Below are 19,404 nucleotides of genomic sequence, written 5' to 3'. Positions count from 1 at the left end.
GGTGAATCGAATATCGAGGTTAGTTAAGTTTAGGATTAAGGACTTTTTCCGGTTTGGTAATTCCGGTTAAAAATTACCTGGCGCCCATAAGGTTAAATTTTAGCAGGTTTTGTTAGGCTCAGGGGAAGTAGGGCGAAGGTAATGGGCATTTCCCATTCACCGGGAAAATGTCACGTTACAACGATCACCATTGATGATTACAAGAATTTTTTGTTGAAGTATGAAAGTTTGAGTCGACCTCAGTATTTGATTCGCAGTAAATACCATAAAGTGTATTCTATTCAACAAACTAAGATAGCCCTAAATTGGTGCGATGATAAAAGAATAATTCTCCCTAACACCACCAATACACTTCCATGGGGTCATGAAATGTCTGCAACTACGGACGGAAATAAATGATTACATAAAAATTCAGTTGACATGATTATCATATCATATAATTATTATTCATATCATATTTTTCACATGTTCCCAAATATTATAAGCCTGATCAAAGCCTAACCATTTCACTGACACTTTATCTCCTCTCTTCCTAATGATCTTCTCCACTAAATACACATCGGGATATTGAGCTTTACCAAGTTCTTCCTCATAAAAAGCTCCTTGGATGGAATTTTTTTGAAAATCTTCGAGCAGATATGAAATTGGATTAGTCTTTTGTACCCGTCTAATAGTGAATACTTCAGTTGTCCAGTTTGGAGTATAACCTTTATCGAAAAAATGTTTACGGTTGCTAATCCGTACTCGATCGTGAAGGTTGAATTTCTCTCGCCCATTATAGCTTCTAAAATCTCTGAAAGACTTTAGAAAGATTTCATATTCATTAGCTTTAGAAACATTAGAAGGTTCCATCTTTATCGTTCTATATTTTGTATTATTGTATGATGAAACCAGCTTTTTTAGCACTGATGCGACCCATGTAATGAGAACTGCTTCCACATTTTCTCTTTGAACGTTCGATTGAAACGCTCACATATCGATGCTTTCAAATTACTGAACGTAGAATACAGGTGGATATCATTCTGCTGCATGAGCTTCCGGAAATGTTGATTATAAAATTCCTTCCCATTGTCAACTTGCAGTTTTTTCGGTATGCGTCCTAGAGCTAAGTCACTTTTCATGGCTTTAGAAACATCCAAAGCATTTTTTGTCTTAACTGGTAGAGCCCATGCATATTTTGAAAATATATCGATAATCGTTGAAATATATTGATGATTGCGGTTACTGCTGGCGTAAGCCTTCATATCCACAAGATCAGGTTGCCATATTTCATCAACGCTGCGAACGTGAACCTTCCGACGTTGATAATTTCGTCTTGCGGGTCTATATAGCTCTCCAGCCAGTTGAACTTTCTCTCCTTGCATTATCGCTTAATATGAATAATATTCTTCAGAGGGAGGATTATATAGTCCTCAAACGATTAGTCATTCGCATTCATTCGATCACCTGCAGATTGCCGAAAATCGATTGCGTTCTATAGTTTATTAAGTTTTTCATTCAACACTAACAGATTATCATTCAGAAGGTGTCGGAGCTCCTCCATTGCTGAATCCAATATTTTCTTTGATATGACATCATTTTCTGCTACTGCATGTCCAACATTACAGAATCTTTTCGAGTTTATATCATATTGACCATCAACAGTCAATCTGAATCCCAATCCCGGTAGACCGCGACTGATTCCGCTTGCCGGATTATGGCTTGGCAATTGACGCCCAAACAGATCAAAGCTCAATGCGATTGTGCTCGAGGGAGTCTTTACATGATCTAATAAACTGTTCCAGCTTCACGCATTTCTTCAATGATTGACATGATTTCATTATTATGTTTCGCATTCCCAGCCTGCCGTGAAGCCAGCAGCAAACGTAGGCGGTGAACCAATTCATTTTGATCATCCCAATATACATAATTAACCTTGCCGGACGTTAGTAGCATTTTGTGTGGCAAACCGCACCCCGTTATGGGTTCATGATCAATCAACATTTTAATAACCCGCATATATTTGTGATAACGAGTTACATTGATTCCCCCATTGGATTGATAGCTGTAGATATTCGTTTGGAATTCGAATCAAATGTAGTATTCCCTGATGCAACAGCTGCATATTGTTTGATATTACATGACCGTATCATTGAATATCAACCGCTAAGTAATACTGTGAGGAAGGTGACATAATTCTATTTAAAATTAGAATCAAAATTAGACACAACTACTCCCCCAATGTGTTTGGATTTTTTCCTCGTAACCCGAGTATTTTTCGCGAAATCCGTCGTTAGTTACATTGTACAAGTTGACTGTGAGCTTTATGAAGAAATTTTTACGTTCTCTATTAAATCAGGGAATGAAAATATCCTGCCATAGCAACCACCTGAATATCATATTTCCACAATTTCATTTTATCAATTTGTTCATCAAAGTTGGCAACGAATATAAAGTCTGCCTCTCTCTGTTCTTTCTTGTGTCCAGAGACTACAGGCGAGTTACTCATGCGTATGCAGAGACTTCCGCATGAAAGTCTCGTAGCCGTGGCGCCTGAACTAATTCGGGCTTGGAGTATGGCAGAGCGCGTCTGAGAGCATCGCTAACACCGCACAGCATAGTACCAGGTAGTCGCCATCACATAATTGCTAATTAGTTACTTCTTTGATTCAGCTCGTTTGAAGGTTTGTAAGTCATTGTAAATTGATTTATCCCAATTGAAGGTAATTGAATGGCTATTTCGCCCTACAATGAAAAAAAATATCGCAATCATCTACAATGGACCTTCAAATGGGCTGAATGAAAAAAAATATATTTTTAATTATGCGGTGCTAACTACATGGCGCTACACTGAGCACTCTTTCTGACATTCTCATACGCGGCCTGCCAGCACGGAGGAGTTGACCACCGAATTAAGTAAGTTAATTATTTAAATCCTGTGAATCGTTCGCAACTGGTTTTCAGGTCAATAATAGATAAAAATTAACGGTTGCTTGATAATAATTGATTTTCGAAGATTTTTTGAAAATAATTGAATTTTTTATGGGAAGATAGCCCCCAATTTTTCGTAATTAAATAAATTAATTATTTGAACCCTCTGAATTGGTTCTATGTGGTTGGCAGGTCAATGATAGCTAAAAATTAGCGGTTAATCGTTAATACGCAATTTTTAATGATTTTTCAAGTTGCCAGCTAACTTCCGATAAAAATTTTCATTATGTTAGAAAAATCGTTAGAAATCAATGATTATCCATCAAACGCTACTTTTTAGCTATTATTGACTTGTAAACCCCCTGCAAACAATTCACTTACTCCAAATGATTAATTTATTTAATTCGATCAACTTCGCGGAGCACTGCCATACTCCACTCGCGTACTGAATTACTTCAGGTGCCACTGCTATTAATGAGTGATTTAAAAAATACGATTGATTTGAACAATTCAATTGAACAAGCTTTCCGCGAGTGGAAAGACACTATTCAATTTTGTACTCATTGTGACGAGTATATTGAGTTTCTTTGAAAGACGAGAATAAATTAAACTTCTGATAAACTTATTGTGCAGTTGAATGTATTCAACGTAAATGCAAAATCTATCAACCAGAAAATCCCGAATTAGAAATTGAAGGCGGTGCCAACAACTTCCGTTTCTGTTCTTAGTGATCAATATTCTGTCAACAGTGCTATAGTACATTATACTACGAAGTGTGATTACTATACCTGCACTGAGAGAAAAATATAGTAGTTTCAACAGAATTAATGTTGTTGGAAGCAAAATCCTTCATTCCAAAAGAAAATTCATTAATTCTATGGTTTACTACTTCAATTGCATAGTGCATTCCGTAGAGAATAGAAAGAAAGGAATATACCTTCGAAAACGACGCATTATTCCATTGAAATAACTTCATTGAATTTAATTCCATTGATGTTAGCACCAAAGAGTTGTCGAATCAACTGATCCGAATTTCATCGAACAACTATAAAAAATTGACGGCATGTTCAGGTGGCATGGACGAATATATCATTAATTACACCCTCCATGCAATTGAATTGAGAATCTGATGTTTGAATCCCCTCAGATAGTCAAGTTAAATTACTGTGAGATTCATTAGAATGAATATAGCCGTCTGTAATAACAACTCATTTCACTGCTTTCATCATGTTGCCGATTACATTATTTCAACTGTATTTCTGTACCGAACAAATGCGTTATTGTACATAGGATTTTCATGTTATCTAAACAACTGAATATATTTTTCGATTCAGAAACGTAAACTTTTAATATGCGATACATTCGAATACCCTTCAAGATCAAAAACTATTACATTGATTCAACGTAATGGAATCATTGTCTTAATATCTCCTTGATTTGAAGGGCTTCGCGCTGGTCACGTGGTATTATTTCCACCAATCCAAATCTTTTACACCATCCCGTTCTCGGAAAAGAATTTTTTTTTTATCTTGAATTTTGATTCTCCTTTGCTTTCACTATTGAATTGCTCTTTTCTCTAAAATTCCGTATATTCCTTACTTTTAATATTTTTGAAGAGAACAATATTTCTCTAATTATTCATCCTATTTTCAAGGATATAACGTTAACGAGAAAAACCTCGGTAATTTAACTGTTGATTCCATTGTTGAGTCCATTCTGATGATGACAACGAAGGTAATCCTGGACAGATTTACTAATTTGAACCTGTTTCACTGATGAAAATGTTCAATTTAATTTTCCGTCTTTCATCCTTAAAGTATTAAATAAGTAATAGTTTCATTGAAATTTTAATGAGTATCATCATTGAAAATTCATTATTTTCGTGGACAAATTTATCAAAACTGTAAATTTCAGCTGAATCATTCCCTGAAAAATTGATAGGAAAATTTTCAATTATTATTTTTATTCATTGGGAATTTTCACAGATATAAAAGTTTTTGCTGGGATTTGCTTACTGCCACACCTGATATCCCCCTCTCAGAAGAAATAAAAAATGTGGGAGCCTTCTGTGCCTGATTGCAAAGACAGTCTCATACTGATTTCTAAGGTTTTTATATTTTTTTGTATTTGTTATATGTATATATGAAACATCTTGATTATGTTAAAATTCACGTATTTATTTCTTTTAGACTACAAACGATGTTGATCGATAGATTTCTGAGCGTAATCAAACCGTGAAACAGCTGAAGCAACCTCTTCGACCATTCATCGTCGCTGTGGAATTAAAAAAAAAAGTCTCATCAGACGTTTACGTCGTACTCGACAAACAAGTAATGTATGAATGTAGAGGTATCCTTCATGCATTCAACGTTCTATCCAAAATCTACAAGGTTCTTAATTTAAGTTATCCCGCTGCCAGCGAATATTTGGTGCAAATCATCGAAGAGGGGCTTTACAGTATTCAGGTGAAAAACATAGGTTCTGTTACTTCTGAAATTCTCTCTGATCTGGATGGTCTGTGTGAAAGTACCTCGTGAACCATTGTTTTCTTTTAAAATCTATTTATTCCAAATTTGATTTTCAAGCGTTTTTTACGTTTTTCGATATCAGATATATCCAAGTTTTGAGTTCATTTTATGACGCGTAGAGAGTATTTAGGGAAAAATACACGAGGAAAAATGTATCCGTGTCCCTTTTGTGAGAAGATTGGAAGGAATGTTGATATTTTTAGATTTCATATTAAAGCTCATGGGAAATCTTATACTACGTGTTATTGTCCCGTAGAGGATTGTTTACGTTCTTTCTCTAATATTTATAATTATGAGAAGCACGTTAGGAAAGGTAATTTTAATATTATCATCATAGATCATTTTAATTCAATATCGATTGGAAAGCGCAAATTAATGAAAAAAAGATGAAGATGAAAAACATCTCAGAACAGAGGATAATCCCATCAACTCCATTACTGAACGATTAGATAATACGAATTTAAACCACGATACACGCATACATGAAAACAATTTAGTGAATTGCTTGCAATTTCATAATGACTCACTCCTTCATACCTCGAGTAGTAATAATCTGCCATTATCGAATCTTGACATTATTATCTACCAAAAAGGAACTCAATTGAGGGCAGCTAAATTATTGAGTAAATTGTACGCAAATACGACTGTAGCTATATCTATTGTCCAAAAGGTTTTAAGTGTATTTAAAGAATTTTATTAGTCATGTATTTGTACATTGAATAATGAATTGCTACATGCATCACCTGACGTCCAATTAAAGCTAAACCTTCTGAAAGATCCCTTTTCCTCAATTGAAACGGAGTAAACATTTTTCAAATTCTTAGAAAAAGAAGGTACATTCATTCGTCCCCTGAGTTACATAATCCATACAGTTTATGCCCCACGGCAAGAAGGGGTGTTAAAAAAGGGAATTTTAAAAAACGTGACAATACAATTAGTTCCACTTAATGAAGTTTTGACTAAATTTTTAGAATTGCCCGGAGCCCTCGATAGTATTGTGAAATTTATGATTAATAAAAAATCAGAATCACCATTTTCTTCAATTACGCAAGGTACTGTTTAGAGAAAAATAAAGGAACATTTTCCGAATGAATTGGTCATCCCTTTGACCTTGTATTTTGACGATTTCGCAGCGGGGAAGCCTGTGGGATCCCATAGTGGAAAAAATAAATTCGGGGGAATTCATTACAACATTAGTTGCCTCCCAGAACCTCTTTTCAAGTAAGTTAGAGAATATATTTTTGGCTCAAATCCACCCAGCCGAGGATTACAAGACGTTTGGAAACGAAATAATGTTCTCCCGATTAATCTCGCAATTACGTGATCTTGAGGAAAAGGGAATTTCAATAAAGGTGAATAGCGAAACCAAACAGGTGTATTTTGTCTTAGCAGTCATCGAAGGCGATAATTTGGGGCTAAACTCCATACTGGGGTTTAATACCTCTATTATGTCCAGAGAATTTTTGCGTCAAGGGACAGTACTTAAGTTCCTAAAGCTAGAATTTGTGGATTAAAATAATGGACGACGCTGGTTTTTCTTTTTGTTCTTACCTGTGGATGATTCTATCATTAGTGATTTTCAAGTTAAGTTAGTTGAATAAAGTGAGAGATATTGGATTCTTCAACTTTGCGTATTTATTAGAACGGATAATTGGATTGCTGTACATTAATTGCGATTGAAATAGTTATAATTTAAGGAACCCTTACAATCATTAATGGATCTATGGCGGGTTTTATGATTGGACATTTACTCACTACGACCGATTAGTGTTTATGAGTCGTGAATTCTTAGGGTGATTCCACCTGTTTTCTCTGCCAGGTGACTGGGAGTACACTATCATGTACAGTCCTGTCTTTCACTCAGTTGGGTTAATTGAATTTGTTTATTAAATTGAGTCCAGGCTCTCGATTAGTTTTTACTATTCACTAATAATTATAATTGAGTCTCACCTACCATTCATCAACACTTACTACTAGTTCCCTTAATATGCAGGAAATTATTTACTCTCGGCTTAAGGATGCAGTATCCCCGAGCAGTTGCTAATTAATGTTTTCTATTATTATTCAGGAACACTCCGAATGTTTAATAAAAGATTAACTCCGAAACACTAGCCAAAGTCGGACCGATTGCCATAATATTTTCGCCAGGAATTCTTAGCTCTTTCGTGAGCGGGTTTTTTCAGACTTTTTTGGGGAGGGTCTGCTATTTCTTCCTTCGAAAATTGGGAAATTGATTGGAGTGGGAGAGGTGGCGTGATTCCACCTCTTTGATTTTAGGTTCATTGACTTGGCTTTACTGGCTAGAAAAATTGCAAGTTATTGAATTTTGGGTTGCGATGGCCTTTGCGGACTGTAGCGTTGCATATTGCCCTGAAGTCATCGGCGGGTTTTTGTGCATTGCCCAATTTGCTGTGGTGAATTGAAGTGAGAGAGGTAGCGTGATTTCGGCCTCTTTAGTTTGATTGACTTGGCTCTACTTGCTAGAAAAATCGCAAGTTAGCGAATTTTTGGTTACGGTGGCCTTTGCGGAATTGTTTGAAATAGTCTGGACATTACAGCCCCCGCGGAGAAGATCTCTTCTATTTCTTTAGATGGGATTTTATCGGAAAACTGAAATTTATTATTTTTTTTTAAACGGTTCCGGTTCGCGCGTTATTCTTTAATGAGCAGGTGTCGGTAAATAGGGGGTGTGCCCCAATTAACATGGTAATGCGGCCGGCAGAGGCACTGGGTCACTGGATTGCGTGGGTGTTAATCTGCGTCGGTAAGTAGGGGGTATGACCTAATTAATATGCTAATGCGGCCGGCAGAGGCACTGGCTCATTAGGTCCGTTGTCTGGGGTGAGGTGTTAATCTGTCACCTATTCTATATCAGGGGTTTTTTGCATTGAGAGCGACAAGTGACAGTTTTCGGCTTGAGATGGAGCATTCCTGATCCGTTTAATATCACACTATCTGCGGGTTGGTTATGGCAGGTAATTTCCAGTCTTTCTGGCTCGGCAATCGAATATAGCCATCCTTTGCTGCTGGTGAGTCGTGTCCATTGTGTCTTTAGATCGTTGGTGATCTTCAGATTGCAATTCTGGTAGATTTTTGGTGTGAGTTCCACCTCCGCGTTGGTGAGTAGACGGTATTCGCAACTGTTGCGGTTGCCAGCTTTCCTCAGTGGTATTCCCCCCTGACAGGCAAGGCATTGTTCTAGTGGAATGCAGGTTTTTAGGTAATCTTCGTTGAAATGGGTGTAATGGGCACCATTTGAGCGAATGCAATGTATTTTTTGGCTGGTTCGATATAGGCGGTAACGTTCCGGGTTCTCTGAATTTCCTGTGGAACCTTGCAGGAGACCATTTTGTATAAGTCCATTTGATTCCTGGAGATGAGTGGTATCTCGATTATGGTCAGGAATTTTTTGTCATGGTCTGTTGTTTTTACGTTGCTGATTTGGCTCAGTAGTGCCAGATCAATTTTCTCTTTTGTTTAATGAGAGATCTGGTTTAGTGGAAATATTGAGCGGATGGACGAGATGAGGACGGATTTTTCAGGGAGCGGTGAGCGGGTCAAAAAAGTCACTATACGGGGGTTTTTTAATAGGTCACAAGAAGTCAATTGTATTATTAATAGAGTCACTGAGCTGATCACAAGGAATCAATATTTTTAATATTTGAGCGGTACCGGGAAAACCGTAATTACTTTTCCGAGAAAGGAAATGGTGAGCCGTCCTGAGAAATACGCGTATACACTGTATAACGGTTGAGATAACAATGAGAGAGAATAACCTGCCACAATATGGCAGGTGATACTGGTTTGGCGGTCACATGGTGTAGTTATACTATCTATATAGTTATACTATCTATATAGGATAAAGGTCTCAAAAAAGATGACCCCTTGGTCATCTGAGGTGAGAGGTGAGCGCTGAGCATGAGTGGGAAGAGCGTTCAGTAAGTGAGTGAGTGGTGCGAGTGAGTGTGTGCGAGTGGGCCTGTCAGCTGACAGGATTTCATCACGGATGTGTTTTTCCGGTGCTTCTAGAATTTTTACAAGATGTCCCTGAGTGTGCCTGAGTTCCTTGTTGTAATCATCCATGAGGGTGGTATCTAATCCCTTGTGGCATTCCGTCTCAGGCAGTAGTTGTCGGCATTCCTGCAGGAGTCCATCAACTAACTGTGTTCCTGGTAGGGACAGTCCTGTTAGACTTGCTAGGTCGATGGTAATGAGGAGTCGCCAGTTATTATTGATCATCCGGATTTGGTCGATTTTTTCATAGTACAAGCCTGGATTATGGGGATGTAGTTTGTATACCTGGCGCCTTCCGTTTTTTGTGTAGTTATGGTCCATCGCAGTATTATCCATAGGATGGTATTGGGATATTTCATAGTAGTGTTGTCTTCCTGTTGGGGCGAGTGGAATTTCATAGGATTACGTATTCTTAATGTCTTTAAATGGGGTTGAATGGATAGCTATGGTTCAACATGGTTTTGGGCTCAGTGCTTTGTTAGCAACTTACTGATGGATTTCAGATCCCAGCCTTGCTAGTTCATCCGCTCGCTCGTTACCATGTACTTCTTTGTGCCCTGGTATGTAGGTTAGTTGGATATCTAGCTGCTGGATCAGTTGATCTAGTTGTTGTAGCAATTGCTGATTTACTACTGGTTTGTCCTTGGAGGTTAACCATCCATTAGCTTTCCATTCGGGAAGATATTGATTCATGGAGCTGGTCAAGTACTTGGAATCCGTGAGGATGGTGATTCTTTGGATGTCGTGTCTTAGGCAGATTTCGCATGCTTCAACAGCGGCAGCTGGCTCAGCGATGATGTTTGTAGCTCGTGTTCCGTCCAGGGTTTCATTGGTGTTCAAGGCGTATTTTTCTCCAAACCAGATTCCAATTACGGCCTTAGCACTAACATCGCTGTTGAACGAGCAGGATCCATCTACATATACGGGAATTCTTCCTTCCATTCCCTGCAACAGGTTCTTTTGTAGTGATAGTGTACCTAGTTATTGGCAGCACCGGTGGTATGCTAATCTTCGCAGGGTTTTAGTTTGTTAGGGTGTTTCATGAAGTGATATCCATCTTCGCTTTCTAGGTAGATGTTACCCCTCTCAGTGATATCAACTATTTCGTAGGGGCCGGTGTATGGTGGTAACTATTCCCTTGTGTCCTGCAGACAGTATTTCGTGGCATTCCCGGATGATTTCGGGTCTTAGGGGCTCGGGGGGCATTCGGACGTTGCCGTGACACAAGGTGATGGTCACAGAGTGAGCTTGGAATTCTTATTCTAGATAGTATCTAATCTTGAAGTCTTCATCAATTTCATGTCTCTTCATCACCATTTTCAATTCTTTGACCTCATATTTTTCGATTGCCGTTTTTAGATTTCGTAGGCAGAGTTTGAAGGTTCTGTTCTGTGTTTATCGAAATGGTATTTTTTTACTATAAGGGCGAAGGTTCTGAATTTTCCGAAATTGGTGACGACGACTTGTCCCAGTTGAGGATTTAGTTTCTTGATGTAGTTCAGGTCAATCAGGTTTAGCTCGCATAGAAGCTTGGTATTCTGTTTAATGGATTCAGCATCGGCTGTCAGGAAATGAGCGATATTTCCCAGAACGAAAGTTAATCCATTCCAGGTTTTGATGATGTCTTTAGCTGATCGATAATCATCTGGTGGGATGGTCAGCTCGTCTTCGGGTGACCCTCGGTTTTCTTGCCCCTCAGAGTTGAAGTCTGATTGGTCATCATTGTGCACGGGCGGTTTGACATCTGCTCTTTCCCTTGGTGAAAAGTCTGTTGGGTTTGGTTGATGAGGGTACCCTGGATCCGCCCCCGGTAAAGTGTCGTTGAATGATCGTGGGAATGGGGGAAAGATCGTGTCTTTTGGCTCGTCGTCTTCTATAAGCATAGAGTTATCTTCCTCTTCTGTGAAGAGCTGTTTGTGAGTCACGGCGGCCCTGCTTCCGATAGTTTTAGATGGTGATGATCCGGCTGTTGGGTTTTGGATGGCTCGTGGGGTTGGGATTAGAGACTCCCGTATAATCCTTGGTTTTGAGATTACCGAGTTTTGGGAGGAAGACTGTTGGTTAGTTGCCCCCGATGACTGCTCCGACATGATATGGTCGACCGAGACTAGCCCATCGGCACCGTCTTGGTAGGACGGTTGGCCTTCTGTTCGAGTAGTGGGCTCCTCTTGTTCTCCTTTTCTGATTCGTATTCTTCTGTCCACTTTATCCGTGAAGTTGATGATGGCCTCGTGTAGTTCTTCGACAGTCATTTTGATGAATTTTGCCTTGGATATCTCGTCCTTGGACTTGATGAGTGGTAAAGAGCGGTCCTCGAATTGGCGCATCATTTTATTGAATTTTTCGTATGACTCGTGAAGGCTTTTGTTGGATTCTGATCCTACGCTGAGCTACCGTTGATCGTCCCGGTTCGGGAGAGGCGGCGATTCGAGTTCCTCGTCGTAGTCTTCCTCCTCTGGATGAGTTTCATTATGGCGTTCCATAATCTCATCGAATGTTTTGAGGCTTTTGTGGATGCTTTTACAGTTGAAAGACTCTAGAGGAGAATCTGGTTCCTGATCCAGCTCATCTTCCGAGTCCGTTAGAGGGTCAGCTTCCAAGATCATTTGTTGATTGGTTGATGGGGTCTGTTCTGAGATGAACTCATTGTCTTCTAGTTCTTCAGTTGAATCCCCTTCTAAAGACACCTCCAATGTTGCTTTCTCTAGCGTGGTTGGATCTGGTTCTAGAGCAATATTCATTGGGTCCAATACGTCGTTGTTAGGCATGGACGCTTCAGGTGCCTCAATGATGGCTTGAGGCAGTGAAAGTGAGGTTGTCTGGGTCCCTTGAGAAGTCCCTGAAGTCGCCTGACGTCGCGCTCCGGTTGTCGGAGTTGGAGTTGTTTCTTCAAGGGTTTCGACGATTGCTTGAAGACTCATTGTAGGTGTTGGCGTGATCTCCTCTGTAGGTAGCTCTCCTATTGGGCTGGCTGGATTACGGTTGATGTTGCGACAGTATTCCCTTTTATCTCGATAGCTGATTGGTTTCCCGCTATTGTCAGATGCTTGGGTAGCCCTTCTTAGTCTAATTCTGTCAGTGATGGAGCCCCTGGTGTTGATAACGTCAGTTTCGTTGTTGATACTGACCCTGAGGTTAGGGTTAGTGACCGTTCGTGACGGTTTCAGGCATGGTTTGGAGGTATGGTTTGTGCTGATTGGCTGACATAGCGTGAGAAGTACTGGTTCGGAGGTCTGGCTTTTCAGAGGGTTTCCTGCCAATGCTTCCGCCAGCTGAGCACCCTCTTGTTTCTTGATCTCCACCTTAAAAGAGATCTTAAAAGAGTAGTCGTAGTCTTCCAATTAACCTGACGGGTAGTGGGGTTGCTTGACTCCATCAGCCAGTTTAGAGAGGGGCTATTCGTTACGACAGTGGGAGTCGTCCGTCGTTCAGATTTTACATGTGAAATGCTTGGCGTGACCCAGGTTATCTCCTGGCAGATGGAACACATCTGGGACACATCTATCAGTTGGGTGACTTGCTTTCGTTCAAATATTTTAAGGTCTTGCTTAGGCAAGGCCTTCAGAATTTCGATAACCCTGTTATTCAGCTGTTGTTCCTCACCGAGGAGTAGTCCTAGGTTGCAGGTGGCTGTGCGAGATTGGTCTAGCAGTAGGTCTTCCAGTGAGGACATGGTGGCTTCATTGAAAGGTTCAAGCCGTTGTGGTGCTAGATGTAGTTGAACCGGTTCCTCTGTGGTATTGATGACCACGGCTGTGGCTGCGTAGTCTTCCACTTAGACTACCGCTTCCTCCAAGAATATTCCGAATGGTGTATCCACCTTGGGCAGATAGCCGACTCTTACTTCATACGTCAATTCGAATTCCAATGACCATTCTTGTCCTTGGCGGTATGAAGGTAGAGTCATTAGGCCTATGGTACTCGTACCATAGAATTGTCTTACAGGTTCCCTTAATGGTGGTTATATCACGTGGTGCATATCGAATGTCGACCTTCTCTGCGATGAGGAATTCATGACCCAAAATACCGCTTCCATCTACAGATAATTCCCCATCGACGATGTAGAATGGGGCCTCCGTTCCAAACATATGCAGATAAATCAGTCCGTAGGTGGGTAGAGCATTTTCTATTACACCGAGAAAGAATTTAATTCTTGGGGGTTGGATCTCCGCTGATGGTTTGATAGCCTTCCTCTCGATCAAGTTGATGTGAGCTCCGTTGTCGATCAGAAATGTGTGTCTCTTACTTTTTAGTTTATTGTTGATTCTCACGTTCACTCTGGGTGCCCCCCCGGTAACGGATATCCTACACGTTTCTTCCCAAGTAGGGCAATGCGGTAAGCAAAAGTGGATAACATGAGTGGGATTTGTGTTGAAACGGACTGTATTGATGGTGAAGGATATGCTAGTTTTGAATGTGTTGAGGAGGTCATCCCCCAGAATGGCTCCGTAACCGCCAGGTTGATGAGCGACCACATGAAATCGAACTGCCACTTCGGCATGTATTGGAAGCATAACGGTTTCCAAGGAGTTATCCGCATGATTGGTTAGCCCAACTATTCTGATGGTTTCTGTAGTGTCGATAATGGTGTCCGGATTCAATGACTGGAGAAAGATTAGATTGACCGACGCCCCGGTATCGATGAGTGCAGTGATTTTTTCCGGTTTCAGGTAGGGTTCATGTAGAGCAATTATCGGTCCATCACCGGATTCACACCTTGTAGACCTTTACTGGCGGTGGTGAGTGCTGGACATCGCGGGTATCTACCAGTTGATCTGACTGCTCAGTGCACTCTGCTGGCGAGCGAGGATCCCGTTTAAATTCTGGGCTGACGCGGGTGGGTTCGGCATAGGTGATCTCTCCCTAGCTAGTGTGGGTTCCCTCAGGTGCAAAATTCCTGGTTCGGTCTCTGGAGCGGTCTCTGCGCGGCGCTGCTCCCTAAGAGCCTCCGCCCTGCACATGAGTCAATAGTTCCTTAACGAGGGAACTCAAATCATCGAAATCTCCTCTCAAGTTGTCAAAGTGCTATTTCTTGACCAATTCCTGCTTTGGTGTCTCCTGGGGTTTCCGTTGTTTCGCCATCAGAGTTATGGCGAGAGGTTCGGCCAGGCAGTCATTAGGCTGTTGAAAAGCTTCGCTGATACCTTCAGGATGGTAGAGCTCTGGGTGGGGGAGAGCATCACTGGTCTCAGGAACATCTCTCGATTGTGATGTGTCTTCTGAATACGGATATCCCATCATGATCCCTTGCTGGAGGTTCCTCATCGAGTTATGCACTGGAGATCCTGGTGGGTTCCCTAGGTCTTTGATATCCCCGTGGTGGTGTACTCCTTGACGCGAGCCGGGCTGGAGGACAGTATCCATTCATTAGCTCGTCGACCGGAGGATCCAGAGTGTGTTGAGATCTTCCGTTAGGAGCTGGTGCATGACCGAGGCTGTTTGACGGAGTTGGTGTGAGCATGTGGGCGCGAGATTAATTTTGCCCTTGATGGTAGTGTGGGGATACTTTTGAAAAAACATAATACAGCTAAAAGGTTCTCTGAATAAACACTTTAATCACTAGCAAATATTTACAATGTTATTGGTATAAAAACACTCACTTACAATATACATATCGATATACGCAAATTCGAAACCGTCTCTTCGTCTAATGCCTCACTGAGGACTTCGTCACCCAAAAATGCTCTACCTCTTCTCTACATCTCACACACTGACCGTTTTTCCTTCGATCTCCAATTTTTCTCCCCTCGGCTACTACCCCCACCGCCAGCCACCCTTGGGCCTCAGTCGCCCGTTTCATCTTGGGTAAATCCTCAAGATTCCTATTCATATTCCTAGACTTAAACTTACGTTCCTTCTTAACCCTTAATAAAATACCCTAATAAAATCCTCCCATAAACTCGAGTAATAATTATTTGGCCCGACTGCCTCAACTATTCCCCAACACTACAATATAAAACCGTTGGGGAGTTCCCCAACGCCTAGTCGTCGCGACTCGACGTTTCCCCCCGGCTTAGACGTTTAATTAGAAATATTCGATACTACAGTAGTGTGGCTCGTTCCCAGTTCTCAGACGTTGTTGCGACTGATGGGACAGATATGCTGGTGTGGTAGATGATTGACCTTGCGCATGAGTGTGGGTGTGTGCCTGTATGGAAGGATACTGGGAAGTATAATTGTATTGTCGATTATTAGGGATCTCGTACGCTGGGATGGACAATGTTGGCTTAAATTCCTCAGCGTCCAGTTTGGTTCGGACGTCACAAATCTTCGCAACCTTGTGGTGTTTGATGCCATCCTTAATGCTTTGAGGACTCTATCCCTTGAATATACTGAGGGCATCCTCGTGCAGTACTTTCTCGAGGGCTACCTTATCTGTAGCTTCATATCCTTCGATAGCTCTGAAACCATATTGAGCCAAACGATCCAAAAAATCTTGCAAGTTTTCGTTTTGAAATTTTGACAGGCGGCGAATTTTTGAGCATAATATGTAAAGTTGTACTGACCCCTATACCTTTCAATTAGTAACTGGAGAATGTGATCAACCGAGTAAATGGAAGTATTGGCTAATAGATTGTAACGTACATGTGGAGATGTGCGTTAGAGGGATGAAACTCTCCACGTATGCCCACAAGATTTTGAAAAAGAGAGAGGGATCGGGTGAATTTGGGAAGGACCATGTGGGGAGAATCGCGGGTTCAAAAGAATTTGACGTTCCAATTAGAGGGAGCAGGAGTTTAGGGATACGTTTACGTTTTTCGGTGGAAGCTCGAGGACGATAAGTGCAACCATTACTCCCTTCGAATCACCAGCTTGCTTACGGGTTAGTGATAAATAAATTTTAATAATTTTGGGATTAGTAGGAGATACTAACTTTTAAATGTATGATTAAAAAGGTTAGAAAAGTTTTAGCACTCAGGCTCCCCGGAATTCGCTATTAAACAGGCCAAACAATCGGAGAGCATCTGATTTTTAGCTGTGCGTAACCCACCTGTTACACTGAGCTCCTCAAGGCAGTTTTACGTTAACCATGACGAGAGGTAAACACGTGTTGTGAAGCGAAGCACAAAGGGATTACGGGAGAAAAAGCACAAGGATTATGGTCAGGAAGACCATGAGGAAGGGAAGGAAACCCCCAAAGGTGAGTTGGGAATTAGTTAACCGGTTTTGAGTGAATTTTTCCTCCTTTTGTTGCTAATATCTCCACGACATGTCGTGGCATTATCCGAGCCGGCCGCCCAGCCTCGGTTGACTTTTCCATCCACTTATGGATGGCTTTCGGAGAGTTTTACCCTCCGCAGATGAATTCGAGAGAATTTTCCCCGTTTAGGGCGGTTTAGGGGTAAAAAAAGGGACCCCGGTCTTGGCGGAATTTCTCCATCCATTTTAAGGGGTTTCCGGGGGAGTTTCCCCCTCGCTACTGATTCACCAAAATACTAGGGGCTCCCCTGGTCACGCCAGTGGGTATTTTTCCAAGAATTTCTGATTTTCAAGGATTCAGGAGTGACTTTGGGGTGAAAGGATTTTCCACGGCTACCGGTGGTCAGTGGTTTTTCCTCTCTCTCGCTCTCTTCAGTTTCGAGGAGAATGGGTTCAAGTCCGAGGCGTTAACGGTTTTTTTTTTGTTTTCCTTTTTTTTATTCCCTCGTCCTTCCAAGTTATCGGATACCCCTCGGATTATCGCCGATCGATAATCCTTGTAGGCGAATTGAAATGGTAAGGATGAGGGGCTACGCATAATAATATTTAACGTCTGTGTTACTTGGACGTTAAGGCGAGATTTTCTTTAAGAGTTAGTGTATAATTGGGTTTTCTAGTGCAATTTTTTTTTTGGAATCCACCCACAGTCTGAATCGAATAAATTACATTTTTGGAGGCTTTAGTTATCTTTTCTTTCATTTAATCTACCTCTTAGTTGGAGTACCGACTAGGAAGGCCCGAAACAGCCCGTTTCCACTGTGATGAGGCAGAATTTTTCCCCCCCCCCCCCCATGCCCCCTAATTAATACTTATTATTTTTCCTAGGCTAAGTTAGGTTTAAGTTACTCTTTTTTGCCACCGTTGGACAAGCCATTCGCGAGATACTCCTTCTCCCTACCCCATTTCCCCTCGCCGCGGTACTCACATCAATAGTGGAAAAGGACGACAACGATGAAGAAGGAAACCTCCAACCCCCCGTTTCCCCTCGCCACCGCACTCATCGCAGATTGGCGAAAAGGAGAAAACCCTCCACGAAGAGACTGGACACCACGTGACCCGAAAAAGAAAGAGATAACCCTCAACTGACCCTCAAGGAATAATTAAGAAGAAAAGGACACTCGATGACGAGTGCCCCCGATTAACCCCGATTATGACCGATAATCGGGGAAGAAGGTGTAAATATAACTGGCAGTCATCACTTGTGATACAGCTGCCCCGTGACCAGTAGTGTTTTTGGAAAAGAGATTGTTCGGAGGAGAATTTCATTGTGAAGAGATTACGTAGAGACTTTGTGTTGGAGATTTTGGCTAGTGTGGAGGTCCAGGAGTGGAGAAGTCTGGAGAAGGAAGGAAGGAGGAAAAGTCCAGAAGCAAAGAGTTGAGGGTTATTGGTCGAGTATTGGCCGCCACCATTGTCAGTACGCTTACATCTATCCCGTGCCCCAACGAATTTCCCCTTTTTATAATCATTTCCCCCCAACGGTGAGCCTCTGAACAATCACTCTATCCATTATTTTATTTGCTGTAATAATTATTCTCCACGAAGCCCCCCGCCCCCCCGTAGTTTGTAAGAATTTAGAAGATCGGTCCCCTAACTTCTCCCTCCTTGCACCATTAATTTCTCGCCCCTTTTTTTTTTATGTTATACTATTTCGCAAGTGAGTAGCCGCAAGTGAGTTGGCCTTACCCCCCACCCTTGAGATAATTAGTTCATAATAAAAGGATTATTTTTTGTATTAAGATCTGTGTATTATGGAGACTAGAATATATTGTAACGTGGTATTTTACCACGTTACTAGTTCTCGACCGCTTCGCGATTCTAGAGACTTCCACCAGACGGGAAGTCACCTTCAGTGGCGAGAGTTTTTATCAGAGAGAAAGAATATGTTTGATTTATTTTATTTTGCTTTATTTTGAATTAATTCACGCGCCACCGCTTTCTCCCTCCGAGGACATCGCCAAGGATCGCTGGGATTCCAAGAGATGTCATTGGACTCTGGATTTCTGTCGATAACCGAATTTTTGATGTGCCCGACAATGGAGCCACAATCCAGCTATGAATTATGAAAAAAGTGACGCAGTTTGCTGAGCACGAGGCCGATTGGCAATTTATGAAAAATAGGATAAGAATTATTAGAGGAGAGTTACTATTCTCTCGAGGTAGTTTGTAACGCGAAAAATTATTTTATATTTTATTAGGCAGCGTTGAAAATATAATATCATTTGTGATAATTAAGTAAATTGATATTAAGCATCGCAAAAATTTGTAGCGCATGCGAGCAAAAATCACTATCTGTGTCGCGCATAGCTATTTGATTGGGATTGGTGAGTAATGACGTTGTCATCCCCCCCAATCATATAATCGATCGCGTTACCTACCTGTTGCCAAGTCACGTGCGTTTTGGAAATTACTTTCCGTTTGGTGGTTCTTTGGAGCGGACCTGTGTGAATTATATCAATAAAGGACGCTCGCTATTTTGAGGGACGCCATTTCGCAGCCTGGCAAGCTTTGAGGATCTTTTGGAATATCCGGGTGAGCGTGGTGGCCGTTGTATTATTTTTTTGTTAATATTTGTTAGTGGGCAGAGTTTTAGTTTGATTTTTGTTGGTGTTACGTACACCCGAGTCCTGAATGACTATTTGTGAATTATTCTATTATGCGATCTCTTCCCAGTTTCATCAGCGATTATTTTGTCTCTCTCTCTCTCTTGTTCTGATAATTGTTTCAATTTATTTTTTTTATTAAATTTGTT

General features: G+C 41.2%; 1 protein-coding gene and 1 long non-coding RNA gene across 3 annotated transcripts in view; one reads left to right on the top strand and one right to left on the bottom strand.

Annotated features, from left to right (window-relative positions):
- Nucleotides 1-19,404, bottom strand: part of Oct-TyrR (Octopamine-Tyramine receptor) — a 160,597-nt gene that overhangs the window by 66,716 nt on the left and 74,477 nt on the right. The gene's annotated exons all lie outside the window — the stretch shown is intronic.
- On the top strand, nt 2,618-6,070 carry LOC105272096 (uncharacterized). Its single transcript, XR_892724.1, has 3 exons — nt 2,618-2,895; nt 4,896-5,017; nt 5,100-6,070. It is a non-coding gene; the product is annotated as an uncharacterized lncRNA (long non-coding RNA).

Source organism: Fopius arisanus, unplaced genomic scaffold (assembly GCF_000806365.1).
Source record: "Fopius arisanus strain USDA-PBARC FA_bdor unplaced genomic scaffold, ASM80636v1 scaffold00138, whole genome shotgun sequence".
NCBI lineage: Eukaryota > Metazoa > Arthropoda > Insecta > Hymenoptera > Braconidae > Fopius > Fopius arisanus.
Note: the sequence above shows the minus strand (reverse complement) of the source record. Positions and strands in the feature narration are given on the sequence as shown.